General features: G+C 39.2%; 1 protein-coding gene and 1 long non-coding RNA gene across 8 annotated transcripts in view; both read right to left on the minus strand.

Annotated features, from left to right (window-relative positions):
* The window catches only part of LOC133239264 (uncharacterized), a 36,810-nt gene extending 34,717 nt beyond the window's left edge, over window positions 1-2,093 (minus strand). Inside the window, exon 1 of the long non-coding RNA XR_009733768.1 lies at window positions 1,872-2,093. This is a non-coding gene — a long non-coding RNA (uncharacterized LOC133239264). The remainder of the gene's footprint in view (window positions 1-1,871) is intronic.
* Window positions 1-20,792, minus strand: part of HPSE2 (heparanase 2 (inactive)) — a 716,285-nt gene that overhangs the window by 114,155 nt on the left and 581,338 nt on the right. The window lies entirely within an intron of this gene.

The raw sequence follows: 20,792 nt of genomic DNA on the forward strand, positions 1-20,792 counted from the left end.
AGGCAGAGGAACAAGAAATCAAATTGCCAACATTTGCTGGATCATGGAAAAAGCAAAAGAGTTCCAGAAAAACATCTATTTCTGCTTTATTGACTATGCCAAAGCCTTTGACTGTGTGGATCACAATAAACTGTGGAAAATTCTGAAAGAAATGGGAATACCAGACCACCTGACCTGCCTCTTGAGAAATCTGTATGCAGGTCAGGAAGCAACAGTTAGAACTGGACATGGAACAACAAACTGGTTCCAAATAGGAAAAGGAGTACATCAAGGCTGTATATTGTCACCCTGGCTTATTTAACTTATATTCAGAATACATCATGAGAAACACTGGCTGGAGGAAGCACAAGCTGGAATCAAGATTGCCGGGAGAAGTATCAATAACCTCAGATATGCAGATGACACCACCCTTATAGCAGAAAGTGAAGAATTTAAAAGCCTCTTGATGAAGGTGAAAGAGGAGAGTGAAAAACTTGGCTTAAAGCTCAACATTCATAAACTAAGATCATGGCATCTGGTCCCATCACTTCATGGCAAATAGATGGGAAACACTGGAAACAGTGGCTGACTTTAGTTTTCTGGGCTCCAAAATCACTGCAGATGGTGACTGCAGCCATGAAATTAAAAGACACTCCTTGGAAGGAAAGTTATGACCAACCTAAATAGCATATTCAAAAGCAGAGATATCCCTGGTGGCTCAGATGGTAAAGCATCTGCCTGTAGTGCGGGAGACCTGGGTTCCATCCCTGGGTTGGGAAGATCCCCTGGAGAAGGAAATGGCAACCCGCTCCAGTACTCTTGCCTGGAAAATTTCGTGGAATAAGGAGCCTGGTAGGCTACAGTCCATGGGGTTCCAAAGAGTCAGACACAACTGAGCGACTTCACTTCACTTCACTTCAGATAGCATATTCAACAGTAGAGATATTACTTTGCTAACAAAGGTCTGTCTAGTCAAGGCTATGGTTTTTCCAGTAGTCATGTATGGATGTGAGAGTTGAACTGTGAAGAAAGCTGAGTGCCAACGAATTGATGCTTTTGAAATGTGGTGTTGGAGAAGACTTTTGAGAGTCCCTTGGACTGCAAGGAGATCCAACCAGTCCATTCTAAAGGAATTCAATCCTGAATATTCATTGGAAGGACTGATACTGAAGCTGAAACTGCAGTACTTTGGCCACCTCATGCGAAGATTTGACTCATTGGAAAAGACTCTGATGCTGGGAGGGATTGGGGGCAGGAGGAGAAGGGGACGACAGAGGATGAGATGGCTGGATGGCATCACCGACTTTATGGACGTGAGTTTGAGTGAACTCCGGGAGTTGGTGATGGACAGGGAGTCCTGGCATGCTGCAATTCATGGGGTCACAAAGAGTTGGACACGACTGAGTGACCAAACTGAACTGAACCCTGTTCTCAAAGGAATTAAGCAGTGTAAAAAGTTTTGTGTGTCAAGTTATAGACAATTAGAATTAATAGGACCCCTTAAACCTGAAAGATGGAGATGGGAAAAATTATAAAGTACCACTTACCCCAAATCATTCTTGTGTATAGAGCTGAGCAGAAAGAAAATGTTTGAGTAAGAATTCAAGTTTATGAAGGTCCTATTTAAGCGAGCTTGACAATCTGTTCTACAAAATCTTGGGGGACACATGTACACCCATGGCTGATTCATGTGAATGTATGGCAAAAACCACTACAATATTGTAAAGTAATTAGCCTCCAATTAAAATAAATAAATTAATTTACAAAAAAAATACAAAATCAATTAATGTAAGCTGTCAATAATCCAGGGATTTCCCATTAACTGAATGTCGCCCATTTGAGGTACTCAGTAAAACACTGAAGATAAATTAGTTTTAAAATTACTTCCATACCAAATTGAAGAACATAAGAAGAAAGCAAAACAGGTCTTGAACTGTCATGGGAGAATATCTTCTTTCTGCTCATCTACCACCTCCCACCCCACCGTACTTAGCCACCTGTGAAGTTCCCAACCAGTGTGATGTCACCTCCTATCGAGTTCCTCTCTGCCCATAAAAGGCTAGTCACCCCTTCCCTGATGCTCCTGCAGCTCTCTGTACATTCTTACATTGCAGCACTAACCATACTGAATTATAATAAGTTGTCTGTGTGTCTGTCTTTGCCATCAGACTGAGAGATTTTTGTGGGAAGAAATGATAACATTCATCTTTGTGATCTACTACTTAGCATAGTGCTTGGAATATAAGGGGAACTGAATGAATGAAGAATTTTTTAAACAAGAAAAGTAGAAAGGGCAGAAAGGTAGGCAGGTAAGAAAGAGAATGGATGGGTGGGTTGATGGGATATTTTAGTTGTTCAAACAAACTTTAGATCTCTAACATATGAGTACATTATAAGACATCTCTAGAATTCTTAATGTTCAGGGTCTTGGGTCAATTGGTTTTGCTTTTCCTTGTATATATTTATCTTATATTTCATACACCTTTCCAATGAAAAATAGGTAAACCCAGACAATATGCCTTTACTATGTCAAATGCTGTTATACAGAATTGTTACAATTGTTTGTTTATTATTTTCTCCTTTCATGTTCTAGCTATTTTTTATACTAAAATATTTTCAACATTTAAAAATAAAATGTGTGTCAGGTGCCCAAAGAGCCCAACATCTGGTTCTAAGTAGTTTGTGAGAGTTTGTCTCTTGTCACACAGACAGCCAGTAGGCATATGAAAAGATATTCAACATCACTAATTATTGTGGTGGTGGTGATTTAGTTACTAAGCAGTGTCCAACTCTTGTGACCTCATGGACTGTAGCCTGCCAGACTCCTCTGTCCATGGGATTTCCCAGACAAGAATACTGGAGTGGGCTGCCATTTCCTTCTCCAGGGGATCTTCTTCACCCAGGGATACAGCTGTGTCTCCTGCATTGCAGGTGAATTCTTTACTGCTGAGCCACCAGGAAAGATCTCACTAACTATTAAGAAATGCAAAATAAAATTACAGTGAGGTATCATCTCACAGGGCTCCCCTGGTAGCTCAGCTGATAAAGAATCCACCTGTAATACAGGAGACCTGGTTCGATTCCTGGGTCAGGAAGATACCCTGGAGAAGGGATAGGCTGTCCACTCCAGTATTCTTGGGCTTCCTTGGTGGCTCAGTTGGTAAAGAATCTGCCTGCAATGTGGGAAACCTGGGTTCGATCCCTGGGTTGGGAAGATCCTCTGGAGGACAGCATGGCAACCCACTCCAGTATTCTTGCCCAGAGAATTCCCAAGGACAGAAGAGCCTGGCTGGCTGCAGTCCATAGGGTCACAAAGAGGTGGACACAACTGAGCAACTAAGCACAGCACAAACACAGCAACATCTCACACTGGTCAGAATGACCATCACTAAAAAGTCTAAAAATAATAGATGATGGAGAGGATGTGGAGAAAAAGGAACTCTCCTACAGTGTTGGTGTGAATGTAAGTTGGTACAGTCACTATGGAAAACAGTATGGGGGTTCCTCAGGGTACTAAAAATAGAATTACCATATAATCCAGCATCCAGTCCCATCACTTCATGGCAAAGAGATGGGGAAAAAGTGGAAACAGTGGCAGATTTTTTGGGGGGGGGGCTCCAAAATCACTGCAGACAGTGACTGCAGCCATGAAATTAAAAGATACTTGCTCCTTGGAAGAAAAGCTATGACAAAACTAGACAGCATATTAAAAAGCAGAGATATCACTTTGCCAACAAAGGTCTGTATAATCAAAGCTATGGTTTTTCCAATAGTCATGTACGGATGTGAGAGCTGGACCAGAAAGAAGGCTGAGTGCTGAAGAACTGATGCTTTTGAACTGTGGTGTTGGAGAAGACTCTTGTCCCTTGGATACCAAGAAGATCAAACCAGTCAATCCTAAAGGAAATCGACTTTGAATATTCATTGGAAGGACTGATGCTGAAGCTCCAATACTTTGGCCACCTGATGCGAAGAGCCAATTCATTGGAAAAGACCCTGATCCTGGGAAAGACTGAGGGCAAGAGGAGAAGGGGGTGACAGAGGATGAGATGGTTGGATGGCATCACCGACTCAATGGACATGAGTTAGAGCAAACTCAGGGAGATGGTGAGGGACAAGGAAGCCTGACATGCTGCAGTTCATGGGGTCACAAATAGTCTGATATGACTTAGCAACTAAACAACAACAATAATCCAGCAATATCACTCCTGAGAATATACTCAGACAAAACTATAATTCAAAAAGATACATGCACCCCTATGTTCATACCAGCACAGTTCACAACAGCCAAAACATGGAAATGTCCATTCACAGATGAATGGAAAAAGATGGAATACATATATACAATGAAATGTCACTCAGCCATAGGAAAGAATGAAATAATGCCATCTGCAGCAACATGGATGCAACTAGATTATCATACTAAGCGAAGTCAGAAAGAGAAAGACAGATACCATACGATGTCACTTATACATGGAATCTAAAATATGCTACAAATGAACCTATCTATGAAATAGAAACAGACTCACGCATAGAGGACAGACTTACGGTTGCCAAGGGGGAGTGAGGTGAGGGAGGGAAGGACTGGCAGTTTGTGATTAGCGATGTAAACTATTATATATAGGATGGATAAACAAGGTCCTATTATATAGCACATGGAACTATATTCAATATCTTGTGATAAAACATAATAGAAAAGAATATTCAAAATGTCTATATGTGCATAAGTGAGTTATTCTGCTATACAGCAGAAATTGGCATAACACTATAAATCAACTACACTTTGATAAAAACTAAAATTTAAAGTCAGTCTTTTCTTCTTAATGAACAAAACCAATTTTTACCTTGGAAAACCCATTTTAACTCTTACAACTTAATGTGGGCTTTAGAATCTCTGTGAGCTTAGAAGTTTGCCAAAAGTTAACTGTTTAATTTCAGTGCTAGGCTTATTTAACACATTTATAGCACATTTAGACTTAAGGGATACAATTTTTTACTCTCAGATTTACATATTTTATTTGCAGTAACTATAGTTGTTATTAATAGAATACATAAGCCATCACTTACCATGAATACAATTACATCTGCTCAGACTTAGGCAGCAACATCAGGGGCATTCCAGTGTAGGGTAGAGGGAGCAGTCTGCCCTGGTACAGGCACGGAGTGGGGTACATTACGTGTAGAGATCTCAAACACAGTAATAAAACCGACTAAAGGTTGGTCTGCTTTTTATTATCACCATGTGCCAACAATTCTAAACACTGCCAGTGATAAAGTACTCCTCCCTGAAAAAGTCTTTTGTTGGCCTAACTTTGAGACAACCACAATGGTTGTCTCAAAGTTACCCCTGAGTTGTAATAATGTATGTGTAAGCTTCAAGTTGGCACAATTTAATAATTTAACTGTTAGTAAACATTGTATTCTACATGGAAGTTATTCTGAGGGCTCTCAGTTATTCAGCGGGTCTCCTACACACATGCAGTTGGCTACACATGTTCCTTTTGAAAATGAGCTCAGAACAGTGTGAGCTGCTCGGAATTGTGTTAACTCTCTTTCAGCCAGCATTTCACATCTCCAACCCTGTGAGGCTACATATTCCTACACTTAAACTGGGGATTCTAAATAAACAGTGATTGCACAGTGATCTTAAAGATGAGAAAACAGAGCTAGAGTTATTTCAGTACTGTTATTTTATATGACCACTTGGAGATTTTTGTTTAAAATTTAAACAGTGAAACAGAATACAAGCTGTAAGGTGTACTCTCCCTGATTGATAAATGCAAATTTTAATTTACACTAAAATCTTTTCTGAATTTGAAAAATCTATATAAATAGAAGTGTCTTTAAAATAAAAACATATTCACTCTTCTACAGGGTCAGCTGTTTTAATACTAAAAAAAGCATCAAGAAAATAATGCTATTACTGATTATCACTACAAATAGCTGTCATATTGAGCAATGAGTATTCTGAAAAATGGCCCTCCTCTAGGAGTCAAAGCACAGAGAGTGCACCCCTGTGTGATCTGGCCATTGCAAGCGCAAGCCCAGACAGTGTTTGAACCAAGAGAGGTCGGTGGTGCCAGTTCACTAGCTCCACAGGCATGTCCTTTTCCAGACTCTGTTCCTTTCCACTCCTTGTCCCAATTTTTACCAAATCCAAGATTCCTTTCCTGAAATTTCACTCTCAGCACTCAGTTAACATATTCTTTTACAGCATTACTCTCTCTAATGAACACTTACATTTTATGGGAACACTTAAAAAAAATAGCTTTATTGAGATGTAATTCACACATGACAAAATTCACCCACTGAAAACATACCATCCTAGTTTTAGTATATTCACAGAGTTTTGCAATCATCACTACAATTTTAGAACATTTTCATCACCCCAAATAAGAAACCCCATGACCATTGGTAGTCAGTCCTCATTCCTCCCAATTCATCTTCTTCTTCTCACCTGCTAGCCCCAGGCAATCACTACTTTCTGTGTCTATAAATTTACCTATTCTGGACATTTCATAGAAGTGCAATGATAAAATATGTGGTCTTATGTGACTGGCTTCTTTTACTCAGCATAATGTTTTCAAGTTTCATCCATGTTGCAGCATATACAATAATTAATTCCTTTTATTGCCAAATAATACTCCACTGCATGGACACATCACATTTTATTTATCCATTCAAATGCTGATGGGCATTGGAGTTGTTTCTACTTGTTAGCTATTGTGAATAACACTGCTATGGACATCCATGCACAAGCTTTTGTTTGGACACATGTCTTTAATTCTCTTGGGTAGATTCCTAGGAGTAGATTTGTTGGATTGTACTGTAAGTTTATGTTTATCTTTTAAATAAACTGCAAAACTGTTTTCCAAAGTCACTGCACCATTTTTCATTTTCATGAGCAACGTATGAGAGCATTCCAGTTGCTCCACATCTTAACAGAAGCCTTTGAAAGCAGAGGAAATGAACACTTGCTGAGCACTGGGCTATACAAAATATATTAACTCCTGATCCTAATCACAATTCTCAGTGTGCTACCATGAGGACCAAAAAACCTGAATGAATCTTCAGCAGTGTAAGGGCAGAAATGGGGAGTTGGGTGGCATGAATTGAAACTATGTCTACACAGCTTACCATCCACAGTAACCTGACTTAACCATTCCACTTCACCAGTTATCAATATAACATTACTATAGCAGGAAATTCTTGTCCAAGAATAAATGATAGAAGTTGGAAATCATTTAACTGTGCACTCCAAGAACTTCCTGGAAGACTCATCAACCCCTCAACAGAAAGTAGCAAACAACAGTTTATTCCTCAAGACTCCTTTGAACTCCTCAAGTCAAAATCTTCACCTGGCTGTCCACCAATACTGAACTAATACATCATGATCCTTGCCCAGTCCTAAGCTCCCACAATGAAGCACCCATCCTAAGCCAGACTTCCAAAGTCTCATAAATACCCTAATTTTGCCCTTCCTGCTCTGAGATGCTACCAAGACTGTTGAGATAATGCTTTCCTTACTGTTATACCAAGGTTCGGTTTAGGTCGTGTCTTCCTTACCAGCTAAAACAAACTTACCAAGAGGATGCTTTGGAGAAATTCTGGAAAGCTAGCATTCAACAGTGGATATTTGTGAAAAGAAGCCAACAAACCCAAGTACTGGGTTGGCCAAAAAGTTCATTGGATTCTTCCGTAACATCCTATGGAAAAACCAGAAGGAACTTTTTGATCAACCCAATACATATGGAGACAGTGTCTTGTCTTCCTATCTGAAAGGCCAGACCTGCTTAGGAATGAAGGTTCCTTAGTAAAAGCTTCCTGTATTAATATGGATAAAATTTTAAAAGTCAGGTCACCCTTCTCAGCTGAAGGGTCGAGGGTGGGGGCAAAGCAGAGAGGTAACCTGAAGGCCTCATTTGAGGCTCGCTGGGCTCTGAAAGTCAAATTTTTTAAAGTCATAAAATACTGTGATAGTAAAAAAAACCCAAACAGTGTGAAATGATAAAAGCAAACATAGAAAACAAAATTTAAACTATATTAAATCTACAAGTTCTGTTAGAGATTTCCAATAATTTAATAAATTAATCATTGCCCCCAACACCCCTCAGTTCAGTCTGTTACTGCAGGTGGTGGTAGTAGCCTTGACCAGAATGCCTTCAGTAATATAGTTTGCCCTGAATCTTGGGTTAGTTGCTACATGGTAAGTTATCATAAGTAAAAAAGGTGCCAAATTATACCATAAGTATTTCTTTGCTTTAAAAGTTGCTCTTAAGTTAGTGTCTTTTAAAGGAAATGATTGCCTGATGTTAACCTGAGGCTTCATGTTTTATATTAAAGAGGCATATTGGATGAACCTAGAACCTATTATACAGCGTGAAGTAAGTTAGAAAGAGAAAGAGAAATATCATATTCTATCATGTATACAGAATCTAGAAAAATGGTACTGAAGAATTTATTTACAGGGCAACAATGGAGAAACAGAATAGACTTATGGACATGGGGAGAGGGGAGGAGAGGGTGAGATGTATGGAAAGAGTAACTTGGAAACTTCCATTACCATATGCAAAATAGATAGCCAACAGGAATTTGCTATATGGCTCAGGAAACTCAAACAGGGGCTCTGTATCATCCTAGAGGGGTGGATGGGGAGGGAGATGGGAGGGAGGTTCAAAAGGGAGGGGATGTATGTATACCTACGGCTGATTCATGTTGAGGTTTGACAGAAAACAACAAAATTCTGTAAAGCAATTATCCTTCAATAAAAAGTAAATTTCAAACAGAGGCGTATTTTTGGTAAGTGATTAACTTAGTTAATCAACAATGATTAAATGAGGAGGATAAAAGTTGTCACCACCCTGGGATAAAGACACACGTATGCCTTAAGCTTGACTTGTCCTTTCTGTCTTCATCTTGAGGACCAGTATCACAGCACAGAGATACTGCTATTTATGGCTTTTACTGTATTTCTTTATTTACCTCACCTAATGGCACCCCACTCCAGTGCTCTTGCCTGGAAAATCCCATGGACGGAGGAGCCTGGTAGGCTGCAGTCCATGGGGTCGCAAAGAGTCAGACACGACTGAGCGACTTCACTTTCACTTTTCCCTTTCATGCATTGGAGAAGGAAATGGCAACCCACTCCAGTGTTCTTGCCTGGAGAATCCCAGGGACGGGGAGCCTGGTGGGCTGCCGTCTCTGGGGTTGCACAGAGTCGGACACGACTGAAGTGATTTAGCAGTAGCAGTAGCAGTAAGGTGTTCGAATTAAATCATAAGAAAGCTTCAATTCTCTTTCCCACCTCCTCTCTCTCAAAGGTACTCCTTTTCCTCTGTACGAGTCACAGAAGAGAGAAGAAACAAAGAGAAAGAGGGCCCTATACTCCAGCGAGCCTAATGGTCTCTCAGTCTTTGCTTTCTACATGAGAATATTTAACTGTAACCAAACCACTTGTCTTTGGCCTTTCTCAGAAAATTAACTTATTTATTATTAGTTGGAAATGAATATAACCTACCTTGTGTATAAGTTACCGCGTACTTCTTTTACTATTATTTTACCTGAAGCAACTGGAGGTAGAGGATTGGAAAATATCATGAATTGTCCTAAAACACATTTCTTCAAGGAGACAGGTATACCTCACTCTGGGGGCATATTTTTCAAACTAAAAACAGCCTAATTATTCCCCCAGCATTCCTTTCTGAGAAGTTTGTGATATGGCTAATTTTTTTAAAAGGGCTTTATATATGAGGAAAAAATTTTTTTCCTCTACCCTGTGAGGTTCTGCATCTGGGGCCTGTGAATTAGACTGACAAATGCTAGATTAACAGGAGAAAAGGCATACAGATTTTATTTAATGTTAATATTTTAATTTTTACATGTGATGGAGGTCTTCATAGAAGTGAAGTGAAAACCCACACAAGCAGTTAGTCTCAAAGGGTATACACTATTTTAGCAAAAAGTGCTGGATTTATAGAGAAGGGGTAAGACTAAGAAAAGATATTGGGCTTCTAGGAGTGGTAGACTATGGGAAGGTAAATATATGGGGGAAACTATATATAACAGAAGATAATGGTTGTTTTGGTAAGGTTTATTTGTGCTGATGTTCTGTCTTCAGTGATCGTCACTGCTTATCTTGCTTATGGTATGGGAGATGGAAGGGGGAAGACCTTCATAATAGGCCAATGAAGGGAGGCAGATAGTACTTCCTGCATTTGCTGCTTTCCAACTGCCTATAGCCTAAAACAATATAGCTAAAGTGGTATATATTGGGATGGTATATTTTGATTCCTTTCATCTTCACCTCTTACCTGCTTATGCAGAATGAAGCTTTTTAAGTTTTTAATCAAGGTTATGGCATCTTCTTACAAAAAAGGAAAGGAAATTTCACAATAGAAAGCCAGAAACACAAAGATGGTATTTAATATCAATCACATTTCTATTGTGAAATTATTATGCAACAGTAACACTGCCAGTTTCATGCCTCAACCCGCACCATATATATTTTAGCTTCCCAAGCTGTTCACCATTTACAAATCCATCATATCTTAATATGCTTCTCATTTTATGACTCATTATCTCTTCTTGGGGTGCTCTTTTCCCTTTACCACTAGCAGCCATTCCCCACAATCACTGCTTACTGATAAAGTCTCACTGAGTGAGGTGCAGTGCCTCAGGGTCCCCAGTGCCATTCACACAGGCCACTATCACAATTTCAACATCCATCTCCACCAGCAATTTCTCAATATTTAAAAAAACTACTTACTTCTTACTTAAGTGCATAAATTGGAAACTTCACATAGAGTTATGTAAATTTTTAAAAAGCATCATTTTCTATGATTAGAAGGTAACCAAAAAAATAAGTACTCTGAAAAAACACATTATTAAATTCTAGCCAGAAAGTTACCAAATGCTGTGAGCCCGAGGCTCTTTGTAAAATGAGAGGTTGGCAGGAATAAAGAGCTTTAAGGACATAGTTCATCAAACTGAAACTTCCTCCCAGATGTTAACAGAACAATTAAATGGGAATAATTCCCCCCACTATGGAATTCAGTGTTATGTAATGCTATGCCTTGTTTCTCTTAAGCTTGTTCACAGCACGTCTGTCCCCCACTTTGCAAACACTGGTACACTGAGAACAATGGTAGGCTTTGGAGCCAGATTGTTCTGGGCTGGAATCTGAGCTCTGTCATTAATATATTTAGCTTTAGGCAAAACACTTAACCTCTGTGAGCTGTACTTTCTACTTCTTCTTAAGTACCGTATAAGATCTACCTCAGTTGGGGCCTATAGACTGAATGAGCTCCTCGTCTCAAAATTCATGTGTTGAAATCCTAATCCCCAGATGTGATGATATTTGGCTGTGGGGCCTTTGGGAGGTTCCACCCTCATGATTGGGGTCAGTTCAGTTCAGTTCAGTTGCTCAGTCATCTCGACTCTCTGTGACCCCATGGACAGCAGCACGCCAAACTTCCCTGTCCATCACCAACTCCAGGAGCTTGCTCAAACTCATGTCCATTGAGTCAATGAGGCCATCCAACCATCTCATCCTCTGTTGTCCCCTTCTCCTCTTGCCTTCAATCTTTCCCAGAATCAGGGTCTTTTCAAATGAGTCAGTTCTTTTTATCAGGTGGCCAAAGGATTGGAGTTTCAGCTTCAGCATCAGTCTGTCCCATGAATATTCAGGACTGATTTCCTTTAGGATTGACTGATTTGGTTTCCTTGCAATCCAAGGGACTCTCAAGAGTCTTCTCTAACACCACAGTCCAAAATCATCAATTCTTCAGCACTCAGCTTTCTTTATAGTCCAACTTTCACATCCATACATGACTACTGGAAAAACCATAGCTTTGACTAGATGGACTTTTGTTGGCAAAGTAATGTCTCTGCTTTTTAATATGCAGTCTCAGTTGGTCATAGCTTTTCTTCCAAGGAGCAAGTGTCTTTTAATTTCATGGCTGCAGTCACCATCTGCAGTGATTGGAGCCCAAGAATATAGTCTGTCACTGTTTCCATTGTTTCCCCATCTATTTGCCATGAAGTGATGGGACCAGATGCCATGATCTTCATTTTTTGAGTGCTGAGTTTTAAGCCAGCTTTTTCACTCTCTTCTTTCACTTTCATCATGAGGTTCTTGAGTTCTCCACTTTCTGCCTCATCTGTATATCTGAGGTTATTGATATTTCTCCCTGCAATCTTGACTCCAGCTTGTGCTTCATTCAGCCTGGAATTTTACATCATGTACTCTGTATAGAAGTTAAATAAACACAGTGAAAATATACAGCCTTGATATACTTCTTTCCCAATTTGGAACCAGTCCATTGTTCCACATCTAGTTCTAACTGTTGCTTCTTGATCTGAATATAGATTCCTCAGGAGGCAGGTAAGGTGGTCTGGTATTTCCATCTCTGTAAGAATTTTCCAGTTTGTTGTGATCTATACAGTCAAAGGCTTTGGTGTAGTCAATAAATGAGAAGTAGATGTTTTTCTGGAATTCTTTTGCTTTTTCTATGATCCAGTGAATGTTGACAACTTGATCTCTGGCTCCTCTGCCTTTTCTAAATCCAGCTTGAACATCTGAAAGTTCTTGGTTCACATACACTTGAAGCCTAGCTTGGAGAATTTCGAGCATTGCTTTGCTAGTGTGTGAAATGAATGCAATTGTGTGGTAGTTTGGACATTCTTTGGCATTGCCTTTCTTTGGAATTGGGGAAAAAAACTGACCTTTTCCAGTCTTGTGGCCACTGCTGAGTTTCCAAATTTGCTGGCATATTGAGTGCAGCACTTTGATTGGGATCAGGGTCCTTATAAGAGACCCTTGGGACATCCCTCTCCTCTTCCTCTATGAGATGACACAGAGAAAATGCAGCCATCTATGAACCAGAAAGCAGGCCTCACCAGATATGGAATCAGTTGGTACCTTGATCTTGTACTTCGGACCCTCCAGAACTGTGAAAAATTAACTTATACTGTTCATAAGCTAGCCAGTTTATGGGATTTTTGTTATAGCAGTGAAAATGGATGAAGGAGCGGAATATTTTGAAGATTTGAGATCATGTGTACACAGAATGAGTAGCACATGATTGGTCTGAATGAACAGGAGTTTATATTAATATTATTGTCTTTATCATCACCATTATCATCCTTTAAGGTATAAATCAAATGTCATTCCCTTGGCAAACATGCCAATTTCTTCCCTGAAATCACAAAACTCTGAATATTCTTTCATTTTGATAGAATAATTTGTTTATATCTGTCTCATTTGTTGTTTGGTGAGTTCTTCAAAGGTAGGGCCTTTTCTTAGACAAAGCAGACATTGAAAAGGGAGGGGATATATGTATACCCATGGCTGATTCATGTTGAGGTTTCACAGAAAACAAAGTTCTGTAAAACAATTATCTTTCAATTAAAAATATTAATTAATTTTTTTAAAAAGCGGACATTGATTGAAAACCTACTGTGTTCAAAGCTTTTTGAACCAAACCATTATTTGAAAAAAAGGTCGCAAATTTGGTTATGGAAAGACAGAGGACTCACAGTAGGTTAGGGTAACATCATTAGAAAACAGCCTTTTATATGCTGAACAGACAACTGGTATATTTGTCCATTTTGTAAATTAAGAGACACTTAAGTCCAGAGGATTTTCCACAATGGCCCCAGCGTGTCCTTGTCTTCCACCAGCTGTTCCTCTCTACTCTTAATAAAATTCAAATTGCCCAAACAATGGCTGCTAACTCACAAGTGCAATTCTCTGCTCTTCTGAGGACTGTCTTGATCCAACTGTTCCCGAAACTAGCTGAACTTCGGCTAACCCCTCTTGCTAAAGCCCTATTGAAAACTTCTGCCTGGCTTCCTTAAGTCAGAAAGCTCCTTTGGAACCTTTTCTGTCCTGGCACTTTGGAAAAAGACATGTTAACAGGCTGTTGGGTTGATTTTCTTTACTACAGAAGGCAGTAAAGTATAATGAGAATGATATTTTAAGATTAAACCAATGTATTTAAAATTTTTATTACAAAATATTTCTTGAAACAAAGAATATATAAAACAACCAATTTAGTTTTCATTCTCTATAACCAATTTAAGCTTTTATTCCCTGTAAATCTTAATATATTGATTCAACTCTTTATATATTGAATCAAAGACATTCACGGTTCTTTAGAAGTTCAGAAACCACTTAAAACAACAGGGGCGGTACTCAGCTCCAAGTTTCAAATTAGCCTAAGAAAGCTTCATGAGGCAAAGTTTTGGAAAACAGATTCCGTTAATTTCTTTGCCCCCTAAATTTTTAAAACTAGTCTTAACATAGCAAAATTCAGAAGTCTGAATATAAAAAGTTTCATGGGAGCTCTTACTGTAGAGAGGACTGAGAATATGATAGGGAAGGTTTGGTGGCAAAGAGATCTGTGTTAGGAAGCTGCTTAGATCACAGAAAAGAGACCCTGTGTTCATCCCCTAGTTCTCAGGCCAGAAAGGAGTTTGGGATTAACATATAGACACTACTACTGTATATAAAATAATCAATAAGGACCTACTGTATAGCACAGGGAATGCTACTCAGTATCCTGTAATAGACTACATGGGAAAAGAATCTGAAAAAGAATAGATACATGTGTATGTGTAACTGAATCACTTTCCTGTACACCTGTAACAAACAACATTGTAAACCAACTATTGTTGTTGTTTAGTTGCCTAGTGTGTCTGACTCTGCTCCAAGATAAAATAAAAATTAAGTAAGAGAAAAGGTGAAGTGCTCTGGGGTCAGACTTGGGCTTCAGATCCTGGTTCATCACTTCTGGCAGGAGTTGAAACCCTCCTTTTAGTTTCCACACAGGGGTGCAGTTCTGTGCATTGCAGGAAATCTATGTCTTATAGAAGAAATCTAAACTCTCCTACGTGACAGCCTTTCAAATGTCAGAAGACAGTCGGCATATCACCTGTAAGTGCCCTTCTTTCACCTACTTTCCTCAAGACTTTCAACCCACACTCATATCATATGACTTGGAGTCATCCAGATAAGTCTGCCTACAAGCTGTTGCAAGTTGCCTATATTCCCTTCACACTCATTCCACACTGCTGCACGTCACTGCTTGATAATACTACACTTTTATTCTCAGCCTTGATTGGAATGGGTCTTCTCATTCCCTTTGAATCCTCATCTTTGACTTGAACCCCTTATAGAATTACTGCAGACTTTAGCCAGCCTGTTAGGAAAACGCCTCCTGGCAGCTGTGAGTCAGCTATCCAGATGTTCGTGATTTTCCTTGCCTTGTCTCCATTAAGCTGGCATATTTAAACAAAGAGGAGCTGAATTAGTGGGTCAGCCATTGGGTTCAAGTCCCCTGGTCACTACTTCTCTATAGAACAAGAAAAGAAAAATAAGAGAGTAAGGCAAGGGTATTTGTGCATCCCAACATCAAACCCCAAAGCCTGTCCCCTTTTCTCCTAATCACAAAAGGGAACTCCATTCTCTCTGCTCCCCACCAAGAAGGAAAAAGCACCATCCTGCCAATGGGAATCTCTGATTATACTTCCAGGGTCATATCATTTAAATATTGTACTACTTAAAGTCATTCCTTATTGTTATACTGTGGAATTCTCTCTCTGCTAGGATTTAGCAGTTACAATAGTAGCTGAGACTAGAGTTACATGTCTGGCTGGGGTCACAATGTCATCTGCTGATAGACACATCACATTAGCTTTTCTCTAGTACAGAACCATGCAGTTAATTGAAATCTGTACTTCAGGATTGATATACCCAGAGTTAGATGCTGACTTCATTTTGTTATGGATTTCTCCTCACCAGGGAAAATGAGAATGGTAAGAGAGTAAGTCCTTGTGTCAGACTGTCTAGATTTGAATTTCAGCTGCTCCACTTACTAAAGAGTGGACAAGTTGCTTAATTTCTCTGCACCTGTTTCTCTATCTTTAAAATAAGGGTAATAATAGGGACTACCTCAAAGTATAAGAGTATTAAATGAGTTAGTACAGTAAAACACTTAGACTATCCAATCAATTCCACCAAGAAATTTAAACTATGTAAAGAAACTTTCAACAAGCTGTAGTAATCTTCCATATAGAGTTATACTGATACAGTAAGGAATTACCTAGGTACAGAAAGAATACTGGATTAAGGCTGAGAAGAACCAGTCTTGAGTCCCTGACACTGCCTTTAGCTAATAAATTGTCATTTCTGTGCTTCAGCTTCTTATCTGTAAAAATGAAATAGTCATATTGTCTGGTGGTTACTGAGAAGATTATGGGACAATGTATAAGAAACACGAGGTAAATAGCAACACATGGTACAAATGTAGATTATAATTATCATTGATCAGAGACTTTTATAAGATCAAGATATCCTGCCTCCTGGAAAGCAACAGATTATTCAACTCTCTTTTCCAGACTTGAAGAAAACCTCTTTGTATTTCCTTGTCATTAGAGCATTTGGTTTTCACTTCAATGTTCCTATATAAAACTGCATGGCCCAGTTTCCAAGGTCAGAACTTGCCTATAATGACTGGACTTTAGTATGGCCTATTTAGATGTCTACTCTCTCCAAAAGTGTTTTCAAATGATAAGGATAAACACTTCTAGGAAGGTCTCCTGTTGATGGTCCATAAAGTGTTCATGGCATCAAACAAAGATTACATCTTATCCTTGTGAAGATATCTCACTTGAACTTGAGCTTCAGTTTCTATTGCTCTGGATCTCAGACTCCATCTTGCCTCTGGACTCTATGCTCAAAAGATTAGTTTTGATTTTGATCATTTATTTCCTTGAGTTATTTGTAAAAGTTAGTCCAATTTTAGCCAAATCTTTCTTCTTCCAGGTAAATCTTGATGTAACCAAAAGCAAAGACTTATTTACACTCTGTGGGCAATGAGTGCTGTTTCATATCCCATAGTCCAGGGCCTTTTGTCTTACATCTTCAGGAATAAGAATGACCTACTTTCTATCACATGGGTCATGCCAAGTAGAAATTATCCTGAATGTCTGGTAGTCTCTATAACTTTATTGGGTTCTCCCTCAAACAAAATCTCTCTGTTTCTGATTATTTTGCCCCAGATGTACCTGGAGCATACTTTCAAGCTGAATCTCATTTTCTTATTTCCTGTGCATATTTCTAGCTTCCCCAGACCCCCTGGATAATTTATCTATTGCACTAATATTCATAGTTAAAAAGTCTAATAGACCTGCGCTCTCTTCATTTTTGGGCTCAGGAAATATCTCCAATCATTTTTCAATCATTTGTGGTCCACAGAGAGCCAAAACATGCCTTTTCTGAGGAAATTTAATCCACATGTTTATGATTAATTTATATGTAAGTCATTAAATTGGTGTTTCTAAGACATTTCATTTGGCAAGCTACCTCTCTCTCACCCTCCAAATCCCCTCCCAAGTCTTAGTTGAGTTAATATGGCACCATGGCACTCATTCTTTTCAGAGCTAGCAAAAGAAAGTAGTCCTAAATATATCAGATCCATTCTGTCCATATTGTAGTTGATACACAACTGCCCGAATGGTTGGCATCTTACAGTATAGAGAATGATTAGAGAATTTATAATCAGTTCCCTTTAGGCAGCAGTTGCAACTGTTCCTCAAAATGGGGTATGGGTTCTAATGGCTTAGTCACCCAAAATTCAGCCTCATTTCAATTTAATTCAGACAATTTAAAGATCTTTCCTTATGCACTATTATGTGGTAAGCACAATAAGTCATAATATTCTCTGCCTTAAATTTGTTAATTGTCTAAAAGGAGAGACTGACCTATATTTACAACTATGATAGACAGTGTTGAAGAACCAGATACAACATAATTAAGGTGCTACTAGAGAACCAGAGTGAGGGATTCCTACTGGGGATATTAATCTGGGAGTAACTGGTTCAAAAATAGGGCTAGAAACTGAGGGCAAGTCCAGATCACAAGAATCCTTGAGGTCGGAGGGCAATGGGAATCTAAGAAAGGTTTTTGAAGAAGGCGACATGACTATGTCTCCAATACTGGAAGACACAATAAAGATTAGGTCAGCTTTGAGTGGCCTCTGGTAAGTTACCTAAAGTCCTTGGGTCTCCGTTTTCTCAATAGCAGACGAAAGACAGTATTTCTCGTTCTCTGGTGGCAAGCACACTGCATGGCATACAGAAGTAGAAATATAATGGAGTACACATGAAACATAAAATGTTATAAACCAATGTTACTTTGATAAAAATAAATCTAAAATTAAAAAGCAACAAAGAAAATTCCAGTTGTTTTAAAGATTAAAAAACATGGTATGAAATGACCTAGTTCTTGGCATACAGAAGATTCTCATTTCATGGTAGATTAGAAGATGAAGATGATAGTGAGACACATGAACTAGGATTTCTAGAAAAATTCAACACCCGTGCTATCGAGTCTCTGAAGCTTTTGGGTATTCTCTTCACAGGTCTTTCACATGTATGATCTCTATAAACATCTAGTTAGTGGCTCATTTTAAAAGCAACCAGTCATTACAGAGATGTGTGGTAGTTAAAGTGATCATTAGCGAAAGCGCCATGTTTCCGAAAGGGAAACTGAACTGCTGACTAATAATCAGAAACACCTTTAACACCAGATGTGGATGAGCAGCATATTTGCAACAGTGATTCCCTATTCTGGTTTGAGACAGCCCAAATCGGCAATTTTTCACTGTTTCAGTTCAGTTTAGTTCAGTTCAGTCGCTCAGTCGTGTCTGACTCTTTGCGACCCCATGAATCGCAGCACACCAGGCCTCCCTGTCCATCACCAACTCCCGGAGTTCACCCAAACTCACGTCCATCGAGTCAGTGATGCCATCCAGCCATCTCATCCTCTGTCGTTCTCTTCTCCTCCTGCCCCCAATCCCTCCCAGCATCAGAGTCTTTTCCAATGAGTCAGCTCTTCGCATGAGGTGGCCAAAGTATTGGAGTTTCAGCTTTAGCATCATTCCTTCCAAAGAATACCCAGGACTGATCTCCTTCAGAATGGACTGGTTGGATCTCCTTGCAGTCCAAGGGACTCTTAAGAGTCTTCTTCAACACCAGAGTTCAAAAGCATCAATTCTTCGGCAGTCAGCTTTCTTCACATTTTGACTGTTTATTAGATACCAATTGTATCCAGCTCCTCTAGGTGCTAGAGGAGATGTAAGAATCAGTATATCAGTATACTTCTCTCAAGGAATTTATATTCTGGGAAGGGAAATATGACAAGATTTCAAATGACTATGAATATTTCTAGACAATATGATACCTACAAAATGCATAAAGGGAATACAGATAAAATGTTAATGAAATTTAGAAGCAAGAGAGAAAACATTCACCTAGAAGAATTCAAGAAAAGCTTTGTGAAACTTTATCTGTGATATAAAGCTTGAAAGATAGCTAGGCATTTTCACTGGATGGAGATGTTTAGGAAGGCAACCATAGGCAATAGAAGAATGCCAATCATGTACTGACACACCCAGTCCCTCTCACTCAACAAATCTCTATTGAGTGTGTACTGTGTTTGAGGAACAGAGAGATTACTAAAATAAAGTCTCTGTACCCAAAGTTTCACAATCTCTTTCAACTCAAATGTTTCTCCCTCTTCTGGGAGAGGAAAAGGAAAAAAGATGAATGAGTGAATTGTAATACAATACTGTCAGTATTTTACTGATACAAAGGTCCCTCTGATAGTAAGTAGTTAAATGCGATACGTGTAATAGTTCTCTACAGCAACAGAACCAATAACCATTATGATGTTATGTGTGTATCTTTCTCTCTGTGTCTATCTATCTATCTGAAAGATTGATTTTAAGTAACTGACTCATGACTATGGGAGCTGGCAAGTCTAAAATCTGTTGGATAGGCCAGCAGACTGAAGACCGAGGGAAGAGTCATGCTGTGGTTAGTCTGAAGGCAGTCTGTTGGCAGATTCCTTCTTGCTCAGGAGAAGTCAGTTTTATTTCTATTAAGGCCTTCAACTGATTGGATACGGCCCACCCACATTATGGAGGGCAATCTGCTTTACTTAAAGTTTACTGATTTAAATGTTAATCTCATCTAAAAATACCTTCACTGAAATATCTAGAATAATGTTTGACTAAATATTTGGGTACCACTGCCTAACCAACTTGACACATAAAATTAACCATCATATTATATGAGATAAATTGAACAAATCTGGTCTCAGACTTCTGTCAGTCAGATTAACCAGAGTGACTCCCAGAGTGTCACACTTGGATGTAAATTTGGAGTTCATCCAAAAACATACAGGGCCAAGGGGTAGACTGTTGGGAGAGGCCACCAACCTGGTGGCCACCAGTTCTGACTCTTCCTGCATGATCTTGGTGAGTGTGCTAGTCTATAAGGCTTATCTGTATTCAAATAAAGAGCAGTTTACACAGTTACTCACACAAGCAACAAATTAGGTCAACATGACCACAGAATATAACTACCATACATGCTTTGGTGCGGAGGAAGATTGGCTTATGTACTGCTTGCTACAATATTTTCTGCTTGTTCAAAAAGTGCTTGGTCCTTGGTCCTGAATTCCTCAGCTGCAACTCAAACCCACCGCATGGGGAGCATACATTTGGGCCCATTGCATTGCCCCTGTGGGGCCTAGTGGCCAGGAGAATCAATACAAATATACTAATGTCATGATGTTTGCTGTGTGTGAGTATATAACCTCTTGCTGCTGACCCGGGAGTCTTGTGTCTTCTGCCTACATTTATGAAGCAGCAAAAGTGGACATACTAGGTTGCAAGTAGGTAAAAATCTCAGGCCCTTCACACTTCTTGACAGCTACAGTGATAAGGATGGGATGTAGACAGTGGCAT

This window comes from Bos javanicus, chromosome 26, assembly GCF_032452875.1.
Source record: "Bos javanicus breed banteng chromosome 26, ARS-OSU_banteng_1.0, whole genome shotgun sequence".
NCBI lineage: Eukaryota > Metazoa > Chordata > Mammalia > Artiodactyla > Bovidae > Bos > Bos javanicus.